At 43.6% G+C, this 13,788-nt stretch overlaps 1 long non-coding RNA gene across 6 annotated transcripts in view; it reads right to left on the reverse strand.

Annotated features, from left to right (window-relative positions):
• Positions 1-13,788, reverse strand: part of LOC308222514 — a 64,664-nt gene that overhangs the window by 18,769 nt on the left and 32,107 nt on the right. For 5 of the 6 annotated variants that reach the window (XR_013957152.1, XR_013957153.1, XR_013957154.1 and 2 more), the window contains exon 5: positions 5,065-5,148. This is a non-coding gene — a long non-coding RNA (uncharacterized lncRNA). Of the gene's footprint in view, positions 1-5,064; positions 5,149-10,886; positions 10,938-13,788 lie in introns of those variants that run through there. The other variant, XR_013957157.1, reaches the window with a different exon arrangement.

The raw sequence follows: 13,788 nt of genomic DNA on the forward strand, positions 1-13,788 counted from the left end.
CCTGGCAGTGTGGAAATGCAGCTCCCAACTGCCAAGTCATGGGAGAGTGACCTGAGATGGCCAGCTTGTCCCTAGGGCCACAATTTCCTCACTGCAGCATGTGGACAAGACTGCTTCTGCCAAACCTCTCTCCAGAGAGACAAGGTAACAGTTCAACTTTCACTCTCTGGCCGACTCACCCCATCCAGAAGAGTCACTGGACTGGCAGGAAGCAATGGCGTGGCATTACTCACTTGGGTATAACCCATCACACGTTTCAGAATTTGGCCTTTTGATTCGTAGATGTTTTCTGTCTTAATTTGAAAGGATTTTAGTGCAATTTGGAATCTGTGTGACAGGACCCAGCATTTCCAGTTTTTCAGCCCTAAATGCTGACAACAAGCCTTGCCTCCTCCCCAGTGTTACACAAACGTTGATACAGCTGCTTCAACAGGCACAAACAAGGTGACAGCTGAATTGCAGATCTTTCTGTGTCACTCCTGCATCATTTGTGCCTGCATTAACCATGGTAGGGTTGGACTCTTCATCCCAGGGTTTTCTAAGGGAAATCAAGGATGCATTTCTGAGGGATGTGCTTTAAAAACAACCAAACCAACCAACCAAACCAAACCAAACTCCCCCAGAAGTTACTGAGCTCAGTGCGAGGATAAGCAAGATGAAATCATCTCCAAAAGAGTGCTTCACGTCTGAAAAGTAGTGGATAATTTCTGTGTTATAAACCAGGATAATGGGGACACAAATTGGGGGGCTTGTGAGAGGGATCCAAGGTTGTGCCTTTAGAGGACAAGAAGTGCTGTACCCCTGATTTTGCCATGAATTAGGAGTCAATCTGGTCAGCAGCACCAAGAGAGCCAGGAAATCTCTCCTTGTCACCCATTTAGTTACCAGCCTCCTCCGATCATCACTTGAGTTACCAACATGGCAAATGAAGGAGTAATTTGGTGTCATACCAGGAATCAGGTAGAAGGTTATTTAGGGGACACCTATTTACAAATGGGCTACAACAGACTAAGTCTGTTAGGGCCTGTTGAAGTTACTAAGAAGATCACTGAGCTGAGAAGGGCTGATATTTGGGTAGATTCTATTTAGCAAAGCAAGATACAGAAGAGCTGGCCTGGCAGCAGCCTTTTCTACATAATAACATCACAGTGACAGGAAACGCATGCTGTTTTCCGGCATTGAATTTCTAATTCTGGCATCTTGCTTCCCTCAAACAATTTTTGTCTCATACGGAGCTGCACTAAAGCATTATTATCTTTTGAAAGCCTGGTTTGCAGCTTTTTGTGCTATAGTTGAACACGAGCAGGTTTTTTGGCTTTGTAAAGAGCAGCGTATTATTGCTCCGTCATCGGGAAAAATTGAGAGACTTCTTTTGAGGCAGAGAGGGAGGAAACGTAAGCATAGCTGGTTATGGGCTTGATGGAGATGCTCTGCTCTTGTCAGTAGCTGTACAGCTCTTATATAATATTTCTGGGCAATGGCCAGCTCAGCCTCACAGAACTGTTTTAATCAATGTTTTCTAGAAAGTAGGAGAGGACTTGAATATATCTGATATCTATGGGTAATGGAACAAAACTCAAAGATGATGCAGTTAGAGCAGCAGCCCACGTACATGGCTTCTGAACACAGCCCTTGAGAAAGGGATTATATGAGCAACTTTTCCCCGGCTATGTATGGGGAAAGTACAACTGAATGCTGTCTTGGATAAGAAGAATCCTAAAAAGTACCCAGGGCACACAGGGAGATAATACCTTGCATTAAGCAGTCCCACCTGTACCCAGCAGAGAGGCACAGTCTGCAGAGCAGGAAGGGAATATGCATCATACTCACAAGGAGCTTTACAACTCTCCTGGTTAAAAACCAAGCCAGAAGTAACTCACACACCTGATCAGTGTTGTTACACTAGTACCACATCCCTCTGCCACCTACAACAGGACACCAGGCTGAGCACCTTGCAGGGAGGCCTGTGATTTGACATGCCAGACAAAGTATTTGGGAATTACTGGAGAGCAGGAATCCTGAGCTCAGTGTATACCAGCCACCAGAGACAAAAGTACCCCAGGATTACCTAATTATATATACCTATATATACCTAGCATTATTTATGGCATACGTATTTACCTCAGGGTAAAAATGAATTACTTCTATTGTGAAACATCTTTCCTACTTCACAATTACCACTGCTTCAGTAAATGCTGAAAAGCCACTGGAGATGCCCCTCTTGATGCTCTGTTAAACCTGCTCTGCTGTGGCAACTGTCACTGTGTCTAAAGGTAGTAACTCCCTTTGCTTGTCCATTGAGGCAAACTCAGCACATGGTACTGTAATTTTGGGCTTGCTGAGCAGATGACTGTTTTGAATAGCTTGAAGTCTGGCTAAAATAGCTACAGCATCAGTATCAAATATACTATTCCTATGATTTCAGGATACACCTAAAGCAATCAGCTGCCTTCTTGGATGGTCCCTTTCAACTGCACCTTCAACCCAACCCAGTGTACTTGCCATCATTTCAGCTCCCATATCTGAAGCTGTGCTGACTTATGCATAGAGTGCACTGTCACTGGGGACTCCTCAGTCCCCAGAAGTACCAGCTGACACCAGGAAGGAGAAAGGAAGTGGTGAAAAGTCATTACTCCTGGTGGCACTAAACCTTTAGATTGCATCATGTGAACAAGAACAGGCTCATAAACCCTTTGTGCCTGCCTGGGGATTTGCGATTTCAGTTATTCATTTATGAGCTGTGACCAAATTTAGTTTCAACCTATGACATTCCTCTGTCATATTTGTTCCCATCTATATTCTTGGTTCATCCTAAATTAGCCTATGGCCCAATCGAGGCTGTAACAGACAAGGACTCAATTACAACTTGTGTTGCAATCAGGTCTGGGAACAAATGATTTCCGTTTTGTGGTGCTGATGGGAACTGTGCCCATGAAAACTTGATCCCAGAGAAAGGCAGATGGTCCCATCAACCCCTTTGATGGGAGGAAGGAGCAGTACTGGCAGAGCTGCTTTTGCACTGTTGCGGTGGACTACGCTGAGAGCAAATTTCTTTCTTCATCCTTTAACCCAAGCTCACATATACATTTTTGGTGGGTGGCACATCTGGCTCTCAAACTTATTGTTTCTCTGACTAACAGTTGGCAGAGGTTGGTGGGTGATTTTCATGACAAAAAGCCTTTTGTTTGGTGCTCCTTTCCAGCTAGCAGTTGAGAAGCAAAGACACACAGCAATATTCAATGAACAAAGCACAGCTCTCTCCAGGGATATTTTCCTTTTGAGCCTTTTCTGTAATAAAAATAGCTTTTGCACTGAGGTCTACACATTTCTGGAGAATTAATATATATATTAATATATATATATACACATGCGTATATATATGTGCGTGTGTGTGTATATATATATAATTGGTGTTACTCCTCCAGAATAAGCATAGCTATTTTACGTTGTAGCCTGTCTGCTGGGAAGTCTCTTCACTTTGAACAGCCTCCCCAGAATAATCTCAAAAATGAACTGAACAGATTGAACTCTCGCCTCAACCTCAGATTCCCCTAACCAGCCTAAGCAAATTCAGCTCAGGTCTGAATCTTATGAACATGAACCAAACACACTGCCCATACTGCTCTCAAATAGGGAATGACTGCCTGCATTATGTGAATGATCACTTCAGCCTTGCACAGAAATCTCTTTGCTCAAGGTCACAGGAATATTCTGGCAGAGGCAAGAATAAAAACCTTGATTTCTTGTCTCCCAATCTGCCCTTTGGGTAGCTGAAACCAAGCAAGTACCCTGAGGAAGGAGATATGCAAGCACCATGCCAAATTGGGAATAGGAGGGGAAGAGAATTTGACATTGTGACAGGACAAATATTCTCTTCCTCATGGGAACTGTATCTCTAAGGCCCCTTCCAGCAGATGCTGAGCTCAAAGAAAAGGCTGATCTTTGTTCTTGTACCTCGGAAGCGCTGGGAGCCCACAGACAAGCCGTAAAAGCAGAGCACCGACATTTCCCATCCCTTTGCTGACATCCCAGGAGAGTTCACATCTGACACCAATTACTCCACTCACTCCAGATGTTTTTCAAATACGTATCAGCAAATATTTAAGGTGTGTTTTTCCTTTTTAGCAACCGCTTTTCTCTGTGCCTTAAAGAAATGCCCATTAATAAATGGCTAAGAGAGTCAGAAGAATGTGTGATTTGCTCCCACACCTCACTTCCCAAGTCACTTCAAGACTTAAACTGTAAAACGATTCTTCAGCATATTAAAACAAATTAAAACAAAGCTTTATTCCAGGCTTCAGCTGCCCAGCAGTGTCCACTTGAGTCTCCCAACCCAACAACCCCAGCAGCTAGTACCTTTCTCCTCAGGTTCTCCCATCACCTCTGGCTGGTGGCATCACACTGACTTCCCATGCTGCCTTCCTTTCATCACCCCACTGTGATACAGGCTTGTGCTAAAGAGGAGGCTGCCTTCATGAGAAAGGCTGGATGAATGGAGATGGCTTCTCACCTTTCCAACCCCTGATTCTGCACTTCTGTGACAACCCACCCATGAACTGCAGTCCATAAATCCTACTTTGTAGTGGGGCCTTTATGTGGCAGCAGGCTGAATCCATCACCACGGCAGTCTGGAAAACTTATATATTCTTATCTGCCTCTGAGAAAAGCCCCGTGAAATGACCAAGTAGCGCTTGGCTGCTGAGAGGAGGAGCTGGCTGGTAAACCTTAATGATACTGTGCTTGCTCACCCTTTGACAGAGGACTGACAAGCACTGACAGCACACTGGTTTTCTAAGCCTGAATTTGTGAGAGGCTGAGGGTATGCAGTGGGAGGAAACAAGTGTCTGAACATGAGAAAGGCATGTGAACTGTTAGACACCATGCTGTCATGACTGTCCAGGGCTTGCCTGGATTACCACTGCTGCAGCAGTGCCTGGAAACATTGGTTGAGGGCTGAGCTGCCCCATGCTCCTCGACATGGTGCAGGCACAGAATGAAGACTGCCCTTGTGCAACGAGCTTAGCAAAGGGTACCCCAACCCACAGCACCATCAAAGCCACTCACCTGCAGTCATTGCCAGTACACTGTAAAATTCCACTGGTAAAAGACTGTTGGGATCTTTGGACCAGAGCCCCTCCTACGTGGCATCTGTAAGAAAAAATAGGTTATATTGCATTGGCATCAGAGGGCAAGACCTCACAATAAAGCCTGGGCCTGCTTAACTTAGCAGGCTTTAATACTGACAAGAGTTCAGGGTTCATCAGTCAAGCTAATTTGTTGAACATTACCCTGCTGTCACTTATCTGGGATAATCTTTCCTGCTGGAGGAGGGTAACATCAGGCTAACACACTTGTTCTCCCTTTGCATGAACTAGTTTCATCTTCCAGCCACTGCTCCTGCTCTATTATAGCATTAACAATGGCCACAAAGTCGGAAAAACATGTATCAGTGTCCTTTTTCTTTCTACTTCAAGACGTGCCAAGGAGACAAAGAAGTCTTATTTCATTACAAATACTGTACCCGTGCAGTTTCAGCAGCAGGACCAGAGGGCTGATACCGTGATAAGGTGAAACAGGGGGTTTAGGAGCAAATTCATTTTGAAAAGCCTCTGTGAAACTTGTTTCTTATAACCCTGGTTTTCTTTTATTTTACCAATAGACACTTGGGAGGCAAAGTTGTGTGGGAGACATGCCTGCCTCTTCCATCAGGAGCTGAGAAACTTTCACTCCTCCATTCACTTGTGAAATTCTCCAGTAAAAACAAGTGCCTGAAACCTTTCCAAAACACAGAACGTGCAATATTAGAAGGAATCCCAAAATAACCCTTCCCTTGACAAAGCCTTCAACAAAGGCAGAGTAAATTGTGAGACCAGAAGGCTTTATCAGGGAACCATCAATGGAATGGAGCAGGGAAGGGCTGAGGGAAGCGTGTTTGCTGAAGCATATGGTTACCAATTTGCTGGACATATGTTGTATTCCCTACAGGGCACAGGAGGACTTTTGGATTAAAGGGTGTAAATCATTGGTTATCACCATAGAATTAAGTTCTATTCTAAATGTACAGAGTCTAAATATAGACCTTTTTCTCCCCTGAGATCTCCTTCCCTTGTTGCAGCAGAAAAAAGTCACCAATCACACTGTGCATTGCTTTTAAGAAAGAAAATGAAAACAACTGTTCACACAGACTTTCTTCCCTTGATTATAATACTTTTAGAGGGCAGGGGGGGACAGAGGGGGTGGAGAGAAAGTGGAAGGATAGAAAAATGTCTTGGGACATTTTATCCCATAATTTCCAGAGGGAGCCATTGATCACAGATGTGCTTTTACACCACAGCAACACCTAATTACTTTTCAGGACCGTTGCAATACATGTTTAGGAACCTCTGAATAATAGAACCATATGGTAACATTGTCAGAAGGAGAAAATAGGAACCCAGTAGGGCTGGGGGGAGGGAGAAGGCATTAAAATGTGCTGGCTGTAAATAGAAAACAATTTGTCAAACAAAGAATGAGGAAAAAGCAGGAATGTGAATTGTTGAAGATAAAAGATTTTCTTCACGTTCTCTGGAGAAGATTCCAAGAGCCTTGTTCTTTGTTTCCCAGCCTTTTTGCTACAGTCATTCCTAGAACATCTGTCCTGTGAGACTGAGTATGGTGCTGTCACAAAATCTTTGGAGGACTGAGTTGGAATTCGAACAGTTGCTTTCCACAAGGGCAGGAGACCTGGACACAACACGCACAGGGAGTCCTGGATGTGCCATCGGTTGTGTGAGGTCTGATGCTTCTATGAAAGCTTACCCTGGTGTACTGAAAGGTGCTGAAGCAGTTACAGAAATACAGGAGGTTTTGCAAAGGAAGCTTTTCACCTGGGACAATGTCTGGACAGCTGTTGTCCAGGCAATCCAGGTGACTCCAGCTTCACAGTGATACCAATGCAGGCTTGAGGCACCCATGCTCTTCTGCTGAGGAAATTAAGCCAGGACCCACTGAAGGGTTCAGCTCTTACAGGCACACTGAAAGAACTCCTCTCAGGCCCAAGAACTTCATCCTCTACCTGGAGCATCTCAGAGAATGAGTATATAATGGATAACACATATGGGAGGAGGTAGTTCGATATGTCCATGATGGCATCAACTCTATTGTCATACACTATAGTTAGGATTCACCCAAAGCCCAAGACCTTCTGATGCTCCAGTATTGCAGATGGGCTGTGAGATATCCCAAAACCCCAAACAAATACCCAAAGTCTTTAAAATCCTCCTGGATAAAAAGCTCACTTAGGAAGAAGAGAGCTGCCTGAGCAAACCCATGCCAAATAACTGGTAGGACCATGCTGGACCATTACCACAGCTGAGCTCCCTTGCCCTGACTTTAATCTACATCCTTACTGCAGTGTGGGCAGGTCAGAGCTCAGCTTCACAAGCAGCCTGGGCTCTAATCTGCCTCAACAGGCGGACAAGAAAACACACACTAGAAGTGTGTGTGCACTGGCAAAAGGGCTCTTTGTGCAAGTGGTGACAGGATTGGAGCTAAGGTAAGTTCCCAGGGTAAATCTACAAGGCAGCACCAAACACAGGAGAGACATACACACACAGGAGGAGGCTTTCTTCACCACGCAGCTTGAGGTGAAATGACTCCACACAGTACTCACTGGTGTGGATGCTGCAGTGCCAGCTGAAATCAAGGCATCAGAGGTGGACTTCGGGCTGTGCACAGTGGTGGAAGGAGCCTCTCCTGAACAAAATGATGCCACTGCAGTGATCACAATGTTCCCAGCATGAGGTAGGGGCAGCTGTAATTGTGCAAAGTGCTCTTTATTCATTACCCTTCACTGATGCTGTGCTCTTGATTGTGCCTCTCAAAAAACTTCAGGGCCACTTCTTTCTTGTCCTCAGCAAGATGCAATTTCCTCTCCCCTCCTGGAGAGCACATTTAATCATTCTGCAAGGGACCAACAAGTTTAATTGGCCCAATAAGCTAATTTTAGATCTTCATTCCTGACTTCAGATTCCCTTCAAGTACACTTTAAGAACAAGACATATAAATGCGAACAATATTAGGGTCACATTTTTCCAAGGGGCCCAGAGGTCCTCACTGCAGCTATGTTCTTTCGCATATATATACATATATATATATATATAAACCTGAAGTTACAAATGATAATTGTTAATTATCTGCTTAATGTGCAGAGAGCATCAGGTAGCTGGATCTCCAGAGAGCATTCACTGCAACCACAGCTGATTGCAGGAACAGAACTGGAAACCACTTCTCACGCACAGGCCCATAACATCACTGAAGGGTTGGAAAGGGGAAGGACACAAAGACCTGTGCTTCTCCCCTCAAAACCCCCTGAACCTACACAACAGAAAGGGAAGCCAAGAGAACTACCTACCTAGCCTTTGACAGAACCAAATGTTACTACTCAGTCTAGTTACAGATGATGTTAAGGTATGTTGCCACCACTCCTGCTTTAATAAAGAAGTTCCAAAGAAATAAGAGCAAAGTCTTCATGATTATTTCTTTTATATTCTTTAGCTAGCTATAAAGCAGCTAGTCTGGGCTGATTACATGTAGTAATCTACACACACACCAAGAAACTCTCTACAGGCTGGTTGACTCTGCTAAGGCTCAGTTTACTGCTGCTAACTAAGGCAGCGTAATGTTTTGCACTGACCCACTGTTAACCTTGGCCCACATGAATCCCTCTGGCTAAGGAGGATAGTGACCACATGTTAGCCAGGCCTAGACTCAACTGTTCGTCCCCATCAAGGCCCAGACCTACCACTCGTCCGAGCACTTTCCAAATTGACATTATCTTTCTGCTTTTGCATGAATTTTGGGTCATTTTCTACCCAGCTTTACAAGTTTGCCCAAGCCAAACCTCAGCGCTGGTTTCTGCCGAGTTTTTTAATCCTCCTACATCAATTTGCTTTGTCTTCTGTTACCATTGGTTGTCACAAAACACGTTCTATCTTGCCATGATCAGGTTTTCAGTATTTTGTTAATCTTTTTTTGCTCAGGGAAGAAGAGGAATATTTTAAACTTTCAGCTCAGCACCAGAAGATGCCAATGCATTGCACAGGAAATATGTTGCCTACAGACATTCCTAGACGACAGAGTGGAAGTTGCATGTGACAGACCAAACTCTGTTTTCTTAGTGATTCATGAAGGATTTGCATCCACAACAGACACCCAACGTAACAATAATTACATGCCTAAATCCTTGACAAACCACACCACTGAGAAAGATTTCCCAGATGTATTTATCAGAAAAAGGTTCAAGGAATAGCTTCTGTGCTTCGATATCTGACCAAGAGACACCGCTTCCAGACTAAGAGCAGAGTTTCAGTTTTCATGGTTCATTTCACTTACTCTTGTATGAGAGGAATCACAGCAAATACCAAAGAGAGTATTTTCTGTAAGCATCTATGGGAACAAGAAAAAGACCCAGAGAGTTCTATAAGGAAAGGAACATATATGAATAAAGACTTGTAGCTCCAGACACAATAGGGCAATAAAAACCCAACTCTGTAGACCGTAAGCAGAGAAATTAATTGGGTACTTTGTCTTATTTAGGTTTCCCTATCTGCTTGCAGAGATAGCTTTGATCTCTGAGCAGCCAGTATGCACAACACTGCTTTAAACTGTGCAGCTATAATACAGCCATCTTAGCCAAATGCAAGGCTTTCTGGACAGTCAGTCAGGGGAAGGCTTCTTAATGATGATATGAATTTGAAAATACCAATTCCTTTCAATCCTGAAGGTGACAAGTGGATCCAATCAATTCAGCCTGTGATCTGCTATTGATTGTCCTTGGCCTGCTACCAGCATTTTCTGGGAAAGAATAACCCCCATGGAGCTGACGCTGAAGGTTTGTACATGTTCCCTTGGGATGTCAGTCCAATCATCCCTGAACCCACTCTTGTCCAGAACCTTTTGTGACCAAAGAGGATAATTTGAGGCTCAACTCTAAAAAGTGGCCATATAAAATGCTGTAGACAGGACGTAGTTTCAGTCTTTGCCATAATGCTAAGTGAGTAGTAGGTATGCAGTAAACAGATTCACATTTCCATCATGTCAGCTCCACTTGGCACCGTTTCAGTTTCCTTCTTGTCACACTGCTGACTAACCTAACAGAGACTAACATAGCATGAAGCAAGGTAACATGACTGAAGAGCTTGATAGATATTAAACCAAATAGATTGCAGTGAAATTCATACCAGTCTAACTGCTTTCTCTCCTTCCTCTTTTTTCTAGAGAAGAGTGCAGGTGGGGAGAGATGTGGTATTCCAAAGCAGAAGCAGCCTTAAAAGCAAATGACATGACTCATTCAGTCCAGTAACTTGAAAGAAGGCCTTTATTTGCAAAGTTTCCAGCAGTGCCAGTAAGCTGAGAGAGAAGGGAAGGGAGCACCTCGGTCCTAATCAGGGCCTTCCCTGTGCTGACGGTGTAGGCACAGCCACATTCAGTGGAGAATCCCCATAGATGACTCAATGAGGCAGACAACACTTACTAGTTGCAATCTTCACTTTGCTCCCTTTATGTTAAACCTGAAATTGCTTTCTCTCCAGAGCAAGCTCAGAGCTGGGGCCCTTCCTTTCATTTCCTCCCCTGACTCCTATTCTGAATATTGCTGCTAAAGTATGATAGCCTAAAAAGTTCTCTTTATTTGTAGGCATAAAGGCATCCACATTTTGGGACATCAGAAATAAAATTATGCTGCTATCCACAGCTTTCTACCCTTCTCCTGACTCAGGTTATCCAGTGCCATGACTCTCCATTTCTGTCTCTGCTCCTTGGCTTTATACCCTGTGATGCAACCAAAGAACACTGATTATGATCTATTTCTGGTTTACGTTTCTCCAGTTTACTTAGCAGGCCTCTTGCTGGAGAGCTGATAATTCCTTCAACCTTAGTGTCATACGGATACTGTCTTCCTGAAAGATCAGACAGACAGATAGACAGAAAGGACAGAAAGAAAGAAAAAGAATACAAACAACTTGCTTAGCATTAGCACCAAGATGTCCTTCAGAACTACAGAAATGTTCACAAACTCTTGCACCAAAACCTAGCTTTGATTAACCAAGACAAAGCTGTTCTATAGCATTATGAATGACAAAAAGGGTTAAAGTTACCATCGAGCTCACACTGATTCACAGTACTGCAGCACCCTGACACTGATATCTTAGTAAAGAAACTCCAGACTTGTGTGTAAAATTAATTTTTCTACAGAAATACTCTTACAAAATGTCCATTAAATTACAAATAATTAATAGAAGTGTGATACTGCTACTTTTTTGCTTTCATAGAAATGTGGTCTACAATGTCTGTTGAGACAGAGAAAATATCCTATTTTGCAACAAGCAAACCTCATTTTTCTCTCTTTATGAAGTGATTTTCTAACTCAGGCTAACTTAATAACTTTCTACTTCTTGGGTTTTACTTTGATTAAAGTCCTCACAAAGCCTTTAACTTCTTGACTTGTCCTGGACTTTACATGTCTTTTCCGAGGTTTCATTTCAACCTGCTTTCCACCACTGATACTTCAGACTCCTTCTACAGTGTAAAAATACATCTTTATTTGGCACTAGCCATTTAGAACATCTTCTGGTGTTCACATTGTTTATCCATGTCTTTCAGCATTGACTCATCCCTGTGATGTCCACTATTATTTGTCCTGTCATTTCCAATTCATACCTTACAGCATTATGATGCGTTTCGCCTTCCACACTGACAGACAGATACTGTTTGAAAGAGAAGTGATAGAAAATAAAGGGCTTTCCTACCAAGCTCATGTCAGCTGGGTTACTCCATGATGACACACTTTTCATCAGAACCCCCACCAAAACCAGGAGACCTCCGTTGTCCCAAAATATCAGCCTTGCTTTAGATGGATGTCCTCAATCACCATTGGTTAATTTGCTACATTCCTACTCAGTGCTGTTCCATGCACATTTTTGTACTTGTGTAACTTTACTGGTTAAAATTGATCCATTTCTCTATGAAATAACTATAAAACATAAGCTTTACAAAGGTGCTTCTATGTCAGGAATGACTCCTACTGACACAAGGACCTCTAACCCTGTTTAACTGCCTTTGTGCTAGTCACATTCCTTTTGGTGTGTTCTTTCAAAGAGCACAACAAATATCTAAACCAAGGTGTTTGACTGAACCTACTTGTGCCAGTCATTGTTCCTGGTAGTTTCATGGGGTTTGGGCAGAAATCACATCAATACCCATGCTTTTGTGGTTCTTCCCAGAAACCAGACTAATTTAATAAGTTCTGCCTTAAGGAATTGCAATGCACTAACACAAGGAGTTTCTTTACATGAGATAGATGGGTAGATAACAGGTGGTACTTAACAGACATGAAATGAATAGTGAGAGAGTAGGATGTGATAAAAAGTCATTATTTAGGGACACAGAAAAAAAGACAAATCAAATCACTGACAGCAGCAATCTGAGGACAGATAACCTGCCTGAGAAATAACAACAGGAAACCAACATTTTATGCTGTCACCTACTGTTGTTCTGCAATCACCTTATGGCCTTATCTCTGTCATCAGCAGGAACTGCCCAGCTGTGAGCACTTGCTAGCTCAGCACTCTGATTTACTGCACCAAGCACTTTATGATCATAACTCAGCAAGGAGGTATGTTGAGCCCACCAACACTTCTGATGGAGAGGTCTTTCACAGTTCTCCTGGATATCACATCTGTGAAAGATATCCTGGATATCATGCCCACAGATATAATATTGGGAGAATTGCTGATAAAAATCCAGTAAAAATCATGGTGACCTGCAAAGCAAGCCTGAAAGCATCATCCCCCACTTCTTACTGGTCTACAACACTGGGAAGGTAAATTATTGCACACTAACATGATGCTTGGTTCCGTGGTGGCAGCCTCCCAGAGCTAGGGACAACAGGGAAGAGGAAGACTGGCAACACCAGTCCACCTTCACACAGGCTGCAAGACCCCTGTGAGAGCAAGGGCAGTTTCTGATCCCCCATCTCACACAGCCCATGGTGGGTGAGCAGCACCACACAGCCCGCTCTCTCCTCAGCTTGAGCTGAACTGAGGTTTCAGACAGGTTCTGCTCCAGGTCTGGGGAGCTGCTTCCTATTCTGGAAGTCTGAGGGCACAGGAGCCAGCAGCCGTTGAACACTGGTCAGCAATACCAATTCATACACACAGACAACTGCACTGATCCACAATGGACCGTGTTTGGGAACGTAAAAGCTGCAGGGAATCAGCTTTGCTCAGCAGCAGGTGATGTAACATCTCTGGAAGGCAAGATGAGCAGAGAGCTCTGATGCATCCTCTCTCTGTCACAAGAACAAGAGCTGGGGATGGAGGATATTCATGCAGACGTGGGAAAAAGCAGAACAGAGGGAGGAAGGAACAAGCAGACGGGGAGGAGGAGGTGCTGAAAGTCGGCAGGGAACAGCTCTTTCTGGGAGAGAGTAGAAAAGGTTTTGCGTTGAGGAAAGCTGTCGCCAGTTATTTTTGTACAGATTTTAAAGTTCACCGAACCCAGCTCTGGAAGTTGCATGTTGTGTTTTTGGCTGGCGATATCAACGTAGCATATGGAGAAGCCTCAGTTTGAGCTTTACAATATTGTTTGGATTTGATATTGACGTCTGTTCATTACTGAACCTGCCTCAAATTGTATGTTCTTTTCTTTTGAGGGATGAAAAAAAACCATAGAACAAGCAAAAACTAAACCCAAGAAACACACAGGGAAATTCCTGTATTTTGAATTGGACCTGAAATCACTGACTTTAAC

This window comes from Psittacula echo, assembly GCF_963264785.1.
Source record: "Psittacula echo genome assembly, chromosome: 6".
NCBI lineage: Eukaryota > Metazoa > Chordata > Aves > Psittaciformes > Psittacidae > Psittacula > Psittacula echo.